At 41.9% G+C, this 12,269-nt stretch overlaps 1 protein-coding gene and 1 long non-coding RNA gene across 3 annotated transcripts in view; one reads left to right on the forward strand and one right to left on the reverse strand.

Moving 5' to 3' along the window:
* Positions 1 to 12,269, reverse strand: part of LOC106571782 (zinc finger protein 135-like) — a gene marked incomplete at its 3' end in the record, with an annotated part of 44,615 nt that overhangs the window by 8,270 nt on the left and 24,076 nt on the right. The window lies entirely within an intron of this gene.
* Positions 174 to 1,392, forward strand: LOC106571787 (uncharacterized). Of its 2 annotated transcripts, none has more exons than XR_001321004.2 (3): positions 174 to 303; positions 746 to 899; positions 1,100 to 1,392. It is a non-coding gene; the product is annotated as an uncharacterized lncRNA (long non-coding RNA). The 2 variants fall into 2 exon arrangements; XR_001321005.2 differs by having other exon boundaries at positions 179 to 311.

The raw sequence follows: 12,269 nt of genomic DNA on the forward strand, positions 1-12,269 counted from the left end.
GCAATTCATGGTAATAACGTTTGTTAGCTTGGTGCATGTTAGAGGCACACTAAGTAGAAAATCTTACAAATTCTTACACTATGAGTACAAACAGTTATGTTTTTGCGTTATTACATATTTATTAACTTATTACGGGAAATCTTCTAAACTACCCATAATGCAGTATTTCTCAACGTCATATGGATGTGCTACAGAGTTAGTAACCAGTGAAGTTTAACTCAGCCTATTAAGAACCAATTCTTATTTACATTGACGGCCTACCCCTGTTTCCAGTTGTCCACATGGCTGGAAGAACCTATTCAAGTAACTAAGTAAATAGATTTTGAAAATGTAAAAAAAAAAAGACGTATTATTAGCTAACTAGCTACAGTGCAGGCTAACTCAAATGAGCTGCTAAATGAGCTAGCTATCTAGCCAACTTCAAATACTGTATAGATAGATAGCTAAGTGAATAAAATATCACCATCTACCTAACTACATATTAGCTAGCTATCTTGATGTATTTATCACTGTAAAAAACAAACTCCAAATGCATTTGTAGGTAGCTAGCTAACAGCCATGGAGGAGGGTGAAAGGATAGCAGCCCCAACTGTCAGTGAGAGGGGAGGCTATTCTGGATAGGGCAGGTACTTTTGTGTAGTTCCTGTCCCTAGAAGTGAGGACGGAGATAATAGTAACATAATATTCAGTGTGGTGTAATTTGACTATAATGAAGTCTGTTTCTTATGAGGTTTTCTGTCCTCAGATAAAGAGCTCTATGAAAGCCAGTCTACATATGAAGAGGTCCCAATGAAGAGCAGTGGTTCTCAGTCCTGGGGACTCAGAGGGGCACATTTCTGTTTTTGCCTTCACACTGCACAGCTGATTCAAATGATCAACTCATCATCAAGCTTCAAGTGGTATTTATGTATTCATTTGTGATGCCATCCTTGATATGATCCTGTTATTGTCACATGCTACACATGTACATATGTGAGCCCATGCATCTATCAATCCAATGTTATCATGATTTGTTATCAGGGATATTATACTTTAGTAATCCACAATGACCTGGTGATGTAACAGTCTAATAATTACATTGTCTTCCATATTCCTACAGAGACTTTGTAACTGGAGATTTCTTCAAAACGATTGCCTACAGTTACCGTGTAGGGCACTGCAAGGTTGGGTGACCAGGGTCATCTGGGACTGCCTCCTGGAGGAATTCAGGTGTGTGAAGGCTACCTGTGTCCTGCGTAACTTCATGAGGATGGACACGAGGACCAGGAGGGGATCTGCAGCTCGCCGCCGTGTGCCAGAGGAGGAGTCTGCTGCTCTGCAGGATGTTTCAAGGATGGGGTCCAACAACGCAGCAAGAGAGGCAATCCGTGTGCAGGAGATCTTCACCTCCTACTTCTTCAAAGAGAGTGCTGTTCCCTGGCAACACCATAGACTACACTATGCACAAACAAAGGCTCTTTTAAAAGCCATTCACATTGCAATAAGAGTATTCTTCCATTTACTGAGCTATGTCAACTGCAGTTATTCAATTCACAGTTTCTCTCCCTTTGATTTCTACTTCTCAGGTGAGGGTGCTGTTTAGGTAAGGGTGTGATGTCTGTGCAAAAACAAAACAGGCTATTTTAAATCACCCATATTGAAAAAATGTAGAACAATTAGACACCCTATAACCCACACCTACACACTCATGTATCAATCTGATTGATGGATTGTGTTGTGCAGTAAGCAGGCTCAGGTGTATAACTGTGGCTCCTTCCACCTTCAAAGAATAGGCAAGAGGGCCAACCATGGAGAATAGTAAGACACTTCATTATTTCTATAACTATGCTATAATGTTTGTCGTTGTGGGTCCGTTCATGTTTTTCAGCATAAAGTACTCTGCAGCCACTTAGTGTGGTGTGGACACCAGGTGAGGCCACACACAGATTCCTGTTGAACACTGTCGCTTTAACTACCTTATTTTCTCAATAACAGTCTCTCTCCTTCACTTCATCCCTCTCTCCTCTTCTCCCTAAATCCTCTAGGTTATATCAGCTGTGTCGGTGAACCCCTCCTGCATCTGAACTGGCTACATAGAGGGCTCAGCATGATCAGAGGTGAGAGGTCACTTGGTCAAGTCAACAGGAAGTATTATTAAAGAGATGCTTTACATTGAAATACAGATAGAGATGCAGTAGTCCCAGAGTTAATGATCCCAGGTCAGTTTATATTATACAGGAAGTATTATTAAAGAGATGCTTTACATTGAAATACAGATAGAGATGCAGTAGTCCCAGAGTTAATGATCCAAGGTCAGTTTATATTATACAGAAAATATTATTAAAGAGATGCTTTACATTGAAATACAGATAGAGATGCAGTAGTCCCAGAGTTAATGATCCAAGGTCAGTTTATATTATACAGGAAGTATTATTAAAGAGATGCTTTACATTGGAATACAGATAGAGATGCAGTAGTCCCAGAGTTAATGATCACAGGTCAGTTTATATTACACAAGAAGTATTATTAAAGAGATGCTTTACATTGAAATACAGACAGAGATGCAGTAGTCCCAGAGTTAATGATCCCAGGTCAGTTTATATTATACAGGAAGTATTATTAAAGAGATGCTTTACATTGAAATACAGATAGAGATGCAGTAGTCCCAGAGTTAATGATCCCAGGTCAGTTTTTTATTTCACCTCCTGATTGATGACTAACAATGTTAGAATAAAAAATAAAAACACAAGGTTTAAACATGCTCTCTCTCTCCATCTGTCTCTCGTCTGCAGATATGTTTTGATGTGAGAGGATGCCAACCCCCAGTCCCATCATCGCCACCTCACCTGCTTTTAAGAACCTTTGGGCCGACGAGAGACACTATTATGTAATTGTGATGAACTGAGAGAATATTTATGTAGCACTGTGATTCATTAATCATGTGCTGCCTTCCCTGCTCCTATGTGCTTACCTCTTTCCCTTTCTGTCTTTTACACCTCTCTCACCACCTCCTCTTTCTTCCTCTGTTTTTATAATGCACAACAGATGTGCATTGAAGTACAGAATAAAGTTGTATTTATAACACTTGGATAATGAGCTTTTCAATAAAGCGTTTCACATTCTCTACTGGTTGAAATGAAGTGTAATGTGATGAAATACTCCACCTATCCTGTGTTTATCAGATCAATGCAGATGAAGGGCATTAGATGTTGAGATGAACCAGTGTTAGAGTATTTACATGATGCATAGGAAGTGTAGTGTTCTGTTTTTAACATTATATTTCTGTATATATGAATTAACTAGTTAAATCCTGTTTCTAGTCTATTAGTTACAATGTGTAACCATTGATGTCCCAGGACCAAGATTGGTAAACACTGTTGAAGTGTATAATTGTAATACATACATGCAGACACAATGTCATTCAAAGACTGGAATTTGATACTCCTGGTATTGGATATGACTGAAAAATAATCTCAAAGACATTCATACCTAAACTGCACCTTTATTTGCCAAGGTAGAGTACATGATCAGTGAATATATTAAATGTACAGGCTACAATGTGGGGATCTCATGCATGGTAATAACTACATGTATATACGACTTGCATCCTTGGTACAACATGATATTATATTCTACTCAATCCATAGGCTTCATTAATGTCATTCAGGCTGTTTTGAAGTTTATACAACTGGCTATGATAGCTGAGGTTCATAGCTAGGTTCTGAACTAATATGTATACCAAACGTTTGGGTCCATACACAGATCGGCTAGATAGCTAGCTACACATCCATAGGCATACAGGTATTTTAATAATCCACTGCACAATAAGCAAGAACATAGCTAGCTACGTTATTTCATCTAGCTGAATGGCAAATATCAGCAAGGCAAGCTTACACAATTGTACATTCAATTTGCAGTAAATTCTTCAGCTGGCTAGATTCTATACATCCACTTTTTCACAAAACGACAGCCTGGATTGCTGGTTGTTTCAGGAGTCCCTAAAACAACCAGAATGACAATTTCATACTCATGTCACAACACCCATAAAGCTAGTCAGCTAGCTGGCTAATGTTAGCTAGTCAGCTAGCTGGCTAATGTTAGCTAGTCAGCTAGCTGGCTAATGTTAGCTAGTCAGCTAGTTGGCTAATGTTAGCTAGTCAGCTAGCTGGCTAATGTTAGCTAGTCAGCTAGCTAGCTAATGTTAGCTAGTCAGCTAGCTGGTTAATGTTAGCTAGTCAGCTAGCTGGCTAATGTTAGCTAGTCAGCTAGCTGGCTAATGTTAGCTAGTCAGCTAGCTGGCTAAATCGCGATTTTCGTAAATGAACTTTATGATTAAAAAAAGCATAATCGTTTGTCTCTACATTAACTAACATTCCTGTCAACTGTACATGTTTTTGCATGATTCGTTATGACGCTATAATCCCTTACATTTGCTTCCATCCTAGTATTTCTGTCCGCCATCTTCGATCCAGATCAGTTCTGTGTAGGGGTACCCCTCTCTCCTAGTATTTCTGTCCGCCATCTTTGATCCAGTTCAGTTCTGTGTAGGGGTACCCCTCTCTCCTGGTATTTCTGTTCGCCATCTTTGATAGAGTTCAGTTCTGTGTAGGGGTACCCCTCTCTCCTAGTATTTCTGTTCGCCATCTTTGATAGAGTTCAGTTCTGTGTAGAGGTACCCCTCTCTCCTAGTATTTCTGTCCTCCATCTTTGATCCAGTTCAGTTCTGTGTAGGGGTACCCCTCTCTCCTAGTATTTCTGTCCTCCATCTTTGATCCAGTTCAGTTCTGTGTAGGGGTACCCCTCTCTCCTAGTATTTCTGTCCTCCATCTTTGATCCAGTTCAGTTCTGTGTAGGGGTACCCCTCTCTCCTAGTATTGCTGAAGAAAGTCTAACAGTCACTAGTGCAGCAGCAGCCTCCCCTGGTCCTAGTGCCGCCCGGAAAGAAGTTTAAGATGCGATGGAACTGTTGACGAAAAAAATATATCACAGAAAAAATATATTGACTGATATTGATTTATTTAGGGGGGTAATGAATATTTTAGGCCTTGCGACGTACCTGATTCCTACCCTTTAACTTTTTGTCAGAAAATTAAATAATCATTTTACTCAACTGCGTTACCCACTCCAGTCAGCAGATGGCGGTCTGGGAATTTAAGGCAATGCTGTTGGTGTGACGTATAATGTAGTGGACGGAACGCTTCTTTCAACAGCAACAACAGTTATTCAGCCACCTCCGTAGCTTGCTAGACAAAATAGCCGAACCAATAAAGCTCTTTAGACGCTTTAGTGTATATTAGCAACTGTGTTTTAAAACCACTTCTGTCGTCTAGTTAGTTATCAGATTTAATTTCATATTTACGGTGTTGTTGTTATTATTCAGCTAGCAGTCTGGTTAAATTAGCATTAGCCTAGCTAGCTAACACCTCCGACCATGCGCTCACTGAGCTACTCTCCTGCTAAAGTCTGCTGGATGGAGGAAGATGAGGATATCACAGTAAAACAAGAAGTAGAGGGTGAGGCCGTTACTGTGAAAGAAGAAAATGACGCGTTCAGAGTGAAAGAGGAAGATGATGTTACAGTAAAAGGACAGGAGGATGCAGTTTTTGGAGTGAAAGAGGAGGAGGGGGAGATGACTGTTACATCGATAAAGGAGGTGGAAGAAGAGGAGGAAACTGGATATCTGGGCCCGGTTTCCCAAACGCATCTTAAGGCATCCAATGGTTCTAACGATGAACTTAGCCATAAGATGGGTTTGAGAAACCGTTCCCTGATTAACACTAGTAAGTACTGTCTTAAATACAGAGGCACAAACTCTGCAGTTGTTGAACTGATGTTTGGTCTTAAAGCGGAAATCTGCAATTGCTACATCCATATTGTGACTTATAAAATATTTATTTATAGCTTAGTTCAACTGTTGTACCACATCAGAACCCCAAATAAGCTTTTTTTACTCCAATGTTTAGAAACAATGTTAATCAACACTGTATAGCCTCAACATGGTTAAAACTATAATGTTGATATCATGGATGGTCAGTCCTTGCATCCGTAGGTCTGTCTGTCTGTAGTTACATCTCATTACCAAAACAGTGGTGGAATGACAGATTTGTTATTGTTTGAACTGCAGATTCCTGGGTTGTGTGGGTTTTTTAAACAGCAACAAAATGGCTGCCCAGAGGCTTGGTTTGGTAAACAGCTGGAGAAATGTAACCACTCTCAAATTCATAGAGAAAGCTATTGTAGAAACCGTAACTCAACACCTAGCGACCTCTTCAAGAAGTTCAGACATCTTGGCGTAACAGTTATAAGGTGTTGGCTTGACAGTTGCTGGACACAGTTTTGAGTCCAGCTCAGGGCTACCACCTGAATTCACTACAATATGAATACAAGGACTGTCCATCCATGATGTCATAATGATAGTTTAACCAGGTTTCTAGGCTATATAGTATATTCTAGAATTCATCCATGATGTCATAATGATAGTTTAACCAGGTTTCTAGGCTATATAGTATATTCTAGAATTCATCCATGATGTCATAATGATAGTTTAACCAGGTTTCTAGGATATATAGTATATTCTAGAATTCATCCATGATGTCATAATGATAGTTTAACCAGGTTTCTAGGCTATATAGTATATTCTAGAATTGCCAGTGTAGATTTCCTGTGGAGGCAAATTATTAGAGCTGTTGATAAGTCATTGTATAATATTCAGCCAATTTTTTTTCATGCCCTTACATTGAAGGCAAGACATACCTATATTCAATTACATTCATGAATTGGTTTGAAACCTTTGTTTTAAACCCTTCTCAAAGTTGGTGCCTTGACGGATTTGTAAAAAATGGTTTGTCATGAAACACTATTTATTTATTTAAACTTAACCTTTATTGAACTAGGCAAGTCAGTTAAGAACAAATTCTTATTTACAATGACTGCCTACCCTGGACGACGCTGGTCCAATTGTGCGCCGCCCTATGGGACTGCTAATCACGGCCGGTTGTGATACAGCCTGAATTTGAACCAGGGTGTCTGTAGTGACGCCTCAAGCACTGAGATGCAGTGCCTTAGACCCTTGGACTTAGTGATGAGTCCCAGAATCATGTTCTAGTGCTGTCCCCAACTAAAATACATCTTGGTCAACCAAGAGTCATCTGTTCTTTCTACCAATCGCCCCATGTGTTTTTATAAAATCTATATGTACGTAACTTGTCTGATGCTTTAAGCACGCTGTTTCATAAATAAAATAAGACACACAAATACAGAGGGAGCCAGTCATCACTATAACCTGACTAGAGGGAGCCAGTCATCACTATAACCTGACTAGAGGGAGCCAGTCGTCAACATAACCTGACTAGAGGGAGCCAGTCATCACTATAACCTGACTAGAGGGAGCCAGTCGTCAACATAACCTGACTGGAGGGAGCCAGTCGTCAACATGACCTGACTGGAGGGAGCCAGTCGTCAACATGACCTGACTGGAGGGAGCCAGTCGTCAACATGACCTGACTGGAGGGAGCCCTTAGTCAACATGACCTGACTGGAGGGAGCCCTTAGTCAACATAACCTGACTGGAGGGAGCCAGTCGTCAACATGACCTGACTGGAGGGAGCCAGTCGTCAACATGACCTGACTGGAGGGAGCCAGTCGTCAACATGACCTGACTGGAGGGAGCCAGTCGTCAACATGACCTGACTGGAGGGAGCCAGTCGTCAACATGACCTGACTGGAGGGAGCCAGTCGTCAACATGACCTGACTGGAGGGAGCCAGTCGTCAACATGACCTGACTGGAGGGAGCCAGTCGTCAACATGACCTGACTGGAGGGAGCCAGTCGTCAACATGACCTGACTGGAGGGAGCCAGTCGTCAACATGACCTGACTGGAGGGAGCCAGTCGTCAACATGACCTGACTGGAGGGAGCCAGTCGTCAACATGACCTGACTGGAGGGAGCCAGTCGTCAACATGACCTGACTGGAGGGAGCCAGTCGTCAATATGACCTGACTGGAGGGAACCAGTCGTCACTGGACACCATATGTGAATTGATTGCCCCCTATCTATCTTCAGAGTTGGTTCTATTAGGTGACCTGACCTGGGATATGCTTAACACCCCGGCCATCCTACAATCCAAGCAAGATGCCCTCAATCTCACACAAATTATCAAGGAACCCATCAGGTACAACCCTAAATCCGTAAACATGGGCACCCTCATAGATATTATCCAGACCAACTTGCCCTCCAAATACACCTCTGCTGTTTTCAATCAGGATCTCAGCGATCGTTGCCTGCATCCGTTATTGGTCTGCGGTCAAACGACCACCCCTCATCACTGTCAAACGCTCCCTAAAACACTTCTGCAAGCAGGCCTTTCTAATCGACCTGGCCCGGGTATCCTGGAAGGATTTTGACCTCATCGAGTCAGTAGAGGATGCCTGGTTGTTCTTTAAAAGTCATTTTCTCAACACCTTAAATAAGCATGCCCCTTTCAAAAAATGTAGAAGTAAGAACAGATATAGCCCTTGGTTCACTCCAGACCTGACTGCCCTCGACCAGCACAAAAACAACCTGTGGCGTACTGCACTAGCATCGAATAGTCCCCGCGATATGAAACTTTTCAGAGAAGTCAGGAACCAATACAGACAGTCAGTTAGGAAAGCAAAGGCTAGCTTTTTCAAACAGAAATTTGCATCCTGTAGCTCTAACTCCAAAAAGTTCTGCGACACTGTATAGTCCATGGAGAATAAGAGCACCTCATCCCAGCTGCCCACTGCACTGAGGCTAGGAAACACTGTCACCACCAATAACTCCACGATAATGGAGAATTTCAAGAAGCATTTCTCTACGACTGGCCATGCTTTCCTCCTGGCTACCCCAACCCCGGCCAACAGCTCCACAGCTACTTGCCCAAGCCTCCCCAGCTTCTCCTTCACCCGAATCCAGATAGCTGATGTTCTGAAAGAGCTGCAAAACCTGGATCCGTTCAAATCAGCTGGGCTAGACAATCTGGACCCTCTCTAAAAGTATCTGCTGCCATTGTGGCAACCCTTATTACTAGTCTGTTCAACCTCTCTTTCTTATCGTCTGAGATTCCTAAAGATTGGAAAGCTGCCACGGTCATCCCCCTCTTCAAAGGGGGTGACACTCTAGACCCAAACTGTTTAACCTATATCAATCCTGCCCTGCCTTTCTAAAGTCTTCGAAAGCCAAGTTAACAAACAGATCATTGACCATTTCGAATCCCACCGTACCTTCTCCGCTGTGCAATCTGGCTTCTGAGCTGGTCACGGGTGAACCCCAGCCACGCTCAAGGTACTAAATGATATCATAACCGCCATTGATAAAAGACAGTACTGTGCAGCCGTCTTCATCGACCTGGCCAAGGCTTTCGACTCTGTCAATCGCCGTAATTCTTATTGGCAGACTCATCAGCCGAAAGAACAACCGATCAATCAACAACCAATCGCTGCCTACACCCGCCCGACTAGCATCACTACTCTGGACGGTTCTGACTTAGAATATGTGGGCAACTACAATACCTAGGTGTCTGGTTAGACTATCAACTCTCCTTCCAGACTAATATTAAGCATCTCCAATCCAAAATTAAATCTAGCCTCCTTCACTCACGCTGCCAAACATACCCTCGTAAAACTGACTATCCTACCGATCCTTAACTCCGGCGATGTCATTTACAAAATAGCCTCCAACACTCTACTCAGCAAACTGGATGCAGTCTATCACAGTGCCATCCATTTTGTCACTAAAGCCCCATATACTACCCACCACTGCGACCTGTATGCTCTTGTCGGCTGGCTCTCGCTACATATTCGTCACCAAACCCACTGGCTCCAGGTCATCTATAAGTCTTTGCTAGGTAAATCTCCGCCTTAGCTCACTGGTCACCATAGCAACACCCACCCATAGCACGTGCTCCAGGAGGTATATCTCACTGGTCATCCCCAAAGCCAACACCTCCTTTGGCCGCCTTTCCTTCCAGTTGTCTGCTGCCAATGACTGGAACGAATTGCAAAAATCGCTGAAGTTGGAGACTTATCTCCCTCACTAAATTCAAGCATCAGCTGTCTGAGCAGCTTACCGATTGCTGCAGCTGTTCACAGCCCATCTGTAAGTAGCCCATCCAACTGCCTACCTCATCCCCATGTTTTTATTTACTTTTTTGCTGTTTTGCACACCAGTATTTCTACTTGCACATCATCTGCACATCTATCTCTCCAGTGTTAATTTGCTAAATTGTAATTACTTCGCTACTATGGCCTATTTATTGCCTTACCTCCTTACTCCATTTGCACACACTATATAGATTTTTCTATTGTGTTATTGACTGTACGTTTGTTTATCCCACGTGTAACTGTTGTTTTTGTCGCACTGCTTTGCTTTATCTTGGCCAGGTCACAGTTGTAAATGAGAACTTGTTCTCAACTGGCCTACCTGGTTAAATAAAGGTCAAAATATATATATATATATATCGTAACTTTATTGACAACACCCAAATGGATACTGTCATTAACGCGGTTCTTCAATAATGACACATAATACTGTAGCTGTTTAGTTACAGTCACATGTTCAACTATCATCAGCTGATCCAGGAAATCATTTTCTGAATGACAGTCGCATGACAAACATCACGACATGCAACAACAACCAAAGTGCTTCTTCATTCATTACTCTGGTAAAGACAGTTATGCCGTGCTCCACATTGGATCCAACATTCCTACTTTGGTCATAATGTGTAGAGAACTGTTCCTTGATGGATAGGCTATTGTACAACACACAGAGCTATTTTCCTATATTTGTTGTTAGGTGAAGTTATGGGCCAATTTGGCAAACAAACAGTGTACAAACCCTCATTGTCACCTGGATGGAAAAGCCAAAGAGCATTTTTTTCTGGTTGAAGTGTTTTTTAAGTACAAAGCGGTTGATTTGCGAGGAGAAGCAGGAGAATTCAGATGAGGAGAAGCAAGAGATTCAGATGAGCCTTACATTTATAATCCAAAGTAGTGTGAAATGCACTCATAAGCAACCTGGTAATGGAGGTTACTCCCCTGAGTTTTCCCCCATTCACATTCAGAATACATTGTGAAAAACTAAAATCTTTTCTCACCAGATATAGTACATCCATAATTATCAGTTTCCTCATTAGTGGGGAGGAGTTTCTACAACCAAATTGCATGTGCATCGCCCTCATGACGCAATTTTAGCTAACACAGAAAGGGGCCTATATTGGGGAACAAAAGTAGTGTGGCACACTGCTTAGGATTTCAACAACTTTAATAACTTATTTCTAGCCTACAATCATCGATGTTACTACTAATGTGAAAACAAGACAAAATATGACTTGCTCATTTTAAGACAAATGTCAAGTAATCATTACATTCATTACAGACGTCATTTCTTGTACAACATCATGGCTATGCTGTTGGCATCACCTTTTACAGTGGATTTTCGCTGTTGTGGGCCTTTAACCATCTGTATGACTTTGTTGTTCACACAGGAGAGAGACGGGACTACCGTGGATACTCTGGGGAGCCTCAACAACCTCATGATGCTGACAGGGCAGAGAAGAGTCTCTCCACATCAGAACACCTCAAGAAACGCCAGCGGAGAACCACAGGGAAAAGATCTCACCGCTGCATTGACTGTGGGAAAAGATTCACCTCATCTGGCATTAAACTACACCGGAGAATTCACACAGGAGAGAAATCTTATAGCTGCTCTGACTGTGGGAAATTTTTTACATTTTCATCAAAACTTAAAATACACCTGAGAAATCACACAAGAGAGAAACCTTACTTCTGCTCTGACTGTGGGAAGAGTTTTACTAAGCCTAGCTGTCTTGTTGTACACCAGAGAACACACACAGGAGAGAAACCTTATAGCTGTAATCAATGTGGGAAGAGTTTTGTTTCATCTAGCACCCTGACAGTACACCAGATAACACACACAGGAGAGAAACCTTTTAGCTGTGATCAATGTGGGAAGAGTTTTACTCGGTTAAGCAGCGTGACCAGACACCAAAGAACACACACAGGAGAGAAACTTTATAGCTGTAATCAATGTGGGAAGAGTTTTACTCGACTAGAAACTCTGAAATCACACCAGAGAATACACACTGGAGAGAAATCTTATGGCTGTGGTCAATGTGGGAAGAGTTTTGTTAGTTCTAACTGTCTGAAGAGACACCATAGAACACACACAGGAGAGAAATCTCTTAGCTGTGATCAATGTGACAAGAGATACTCTGATAAAAGATCTCTGATTAAACATCAGAAAATACATG

This window comes from Salmo salar, unplaced genomic scaffold (assembly GCF_905237065.1).
Source record: "Salmo salar unplaced genomic scaffold, Ssal_v3.1, whole genome shotgun sequence".
In the NCBI taxonomy this organism is placed as follows: Eukaryota; Metazoa; Chordata; class Actinopteri; order Salmoniformes; family Salmonidae; genus Salmo; species Salmo salar.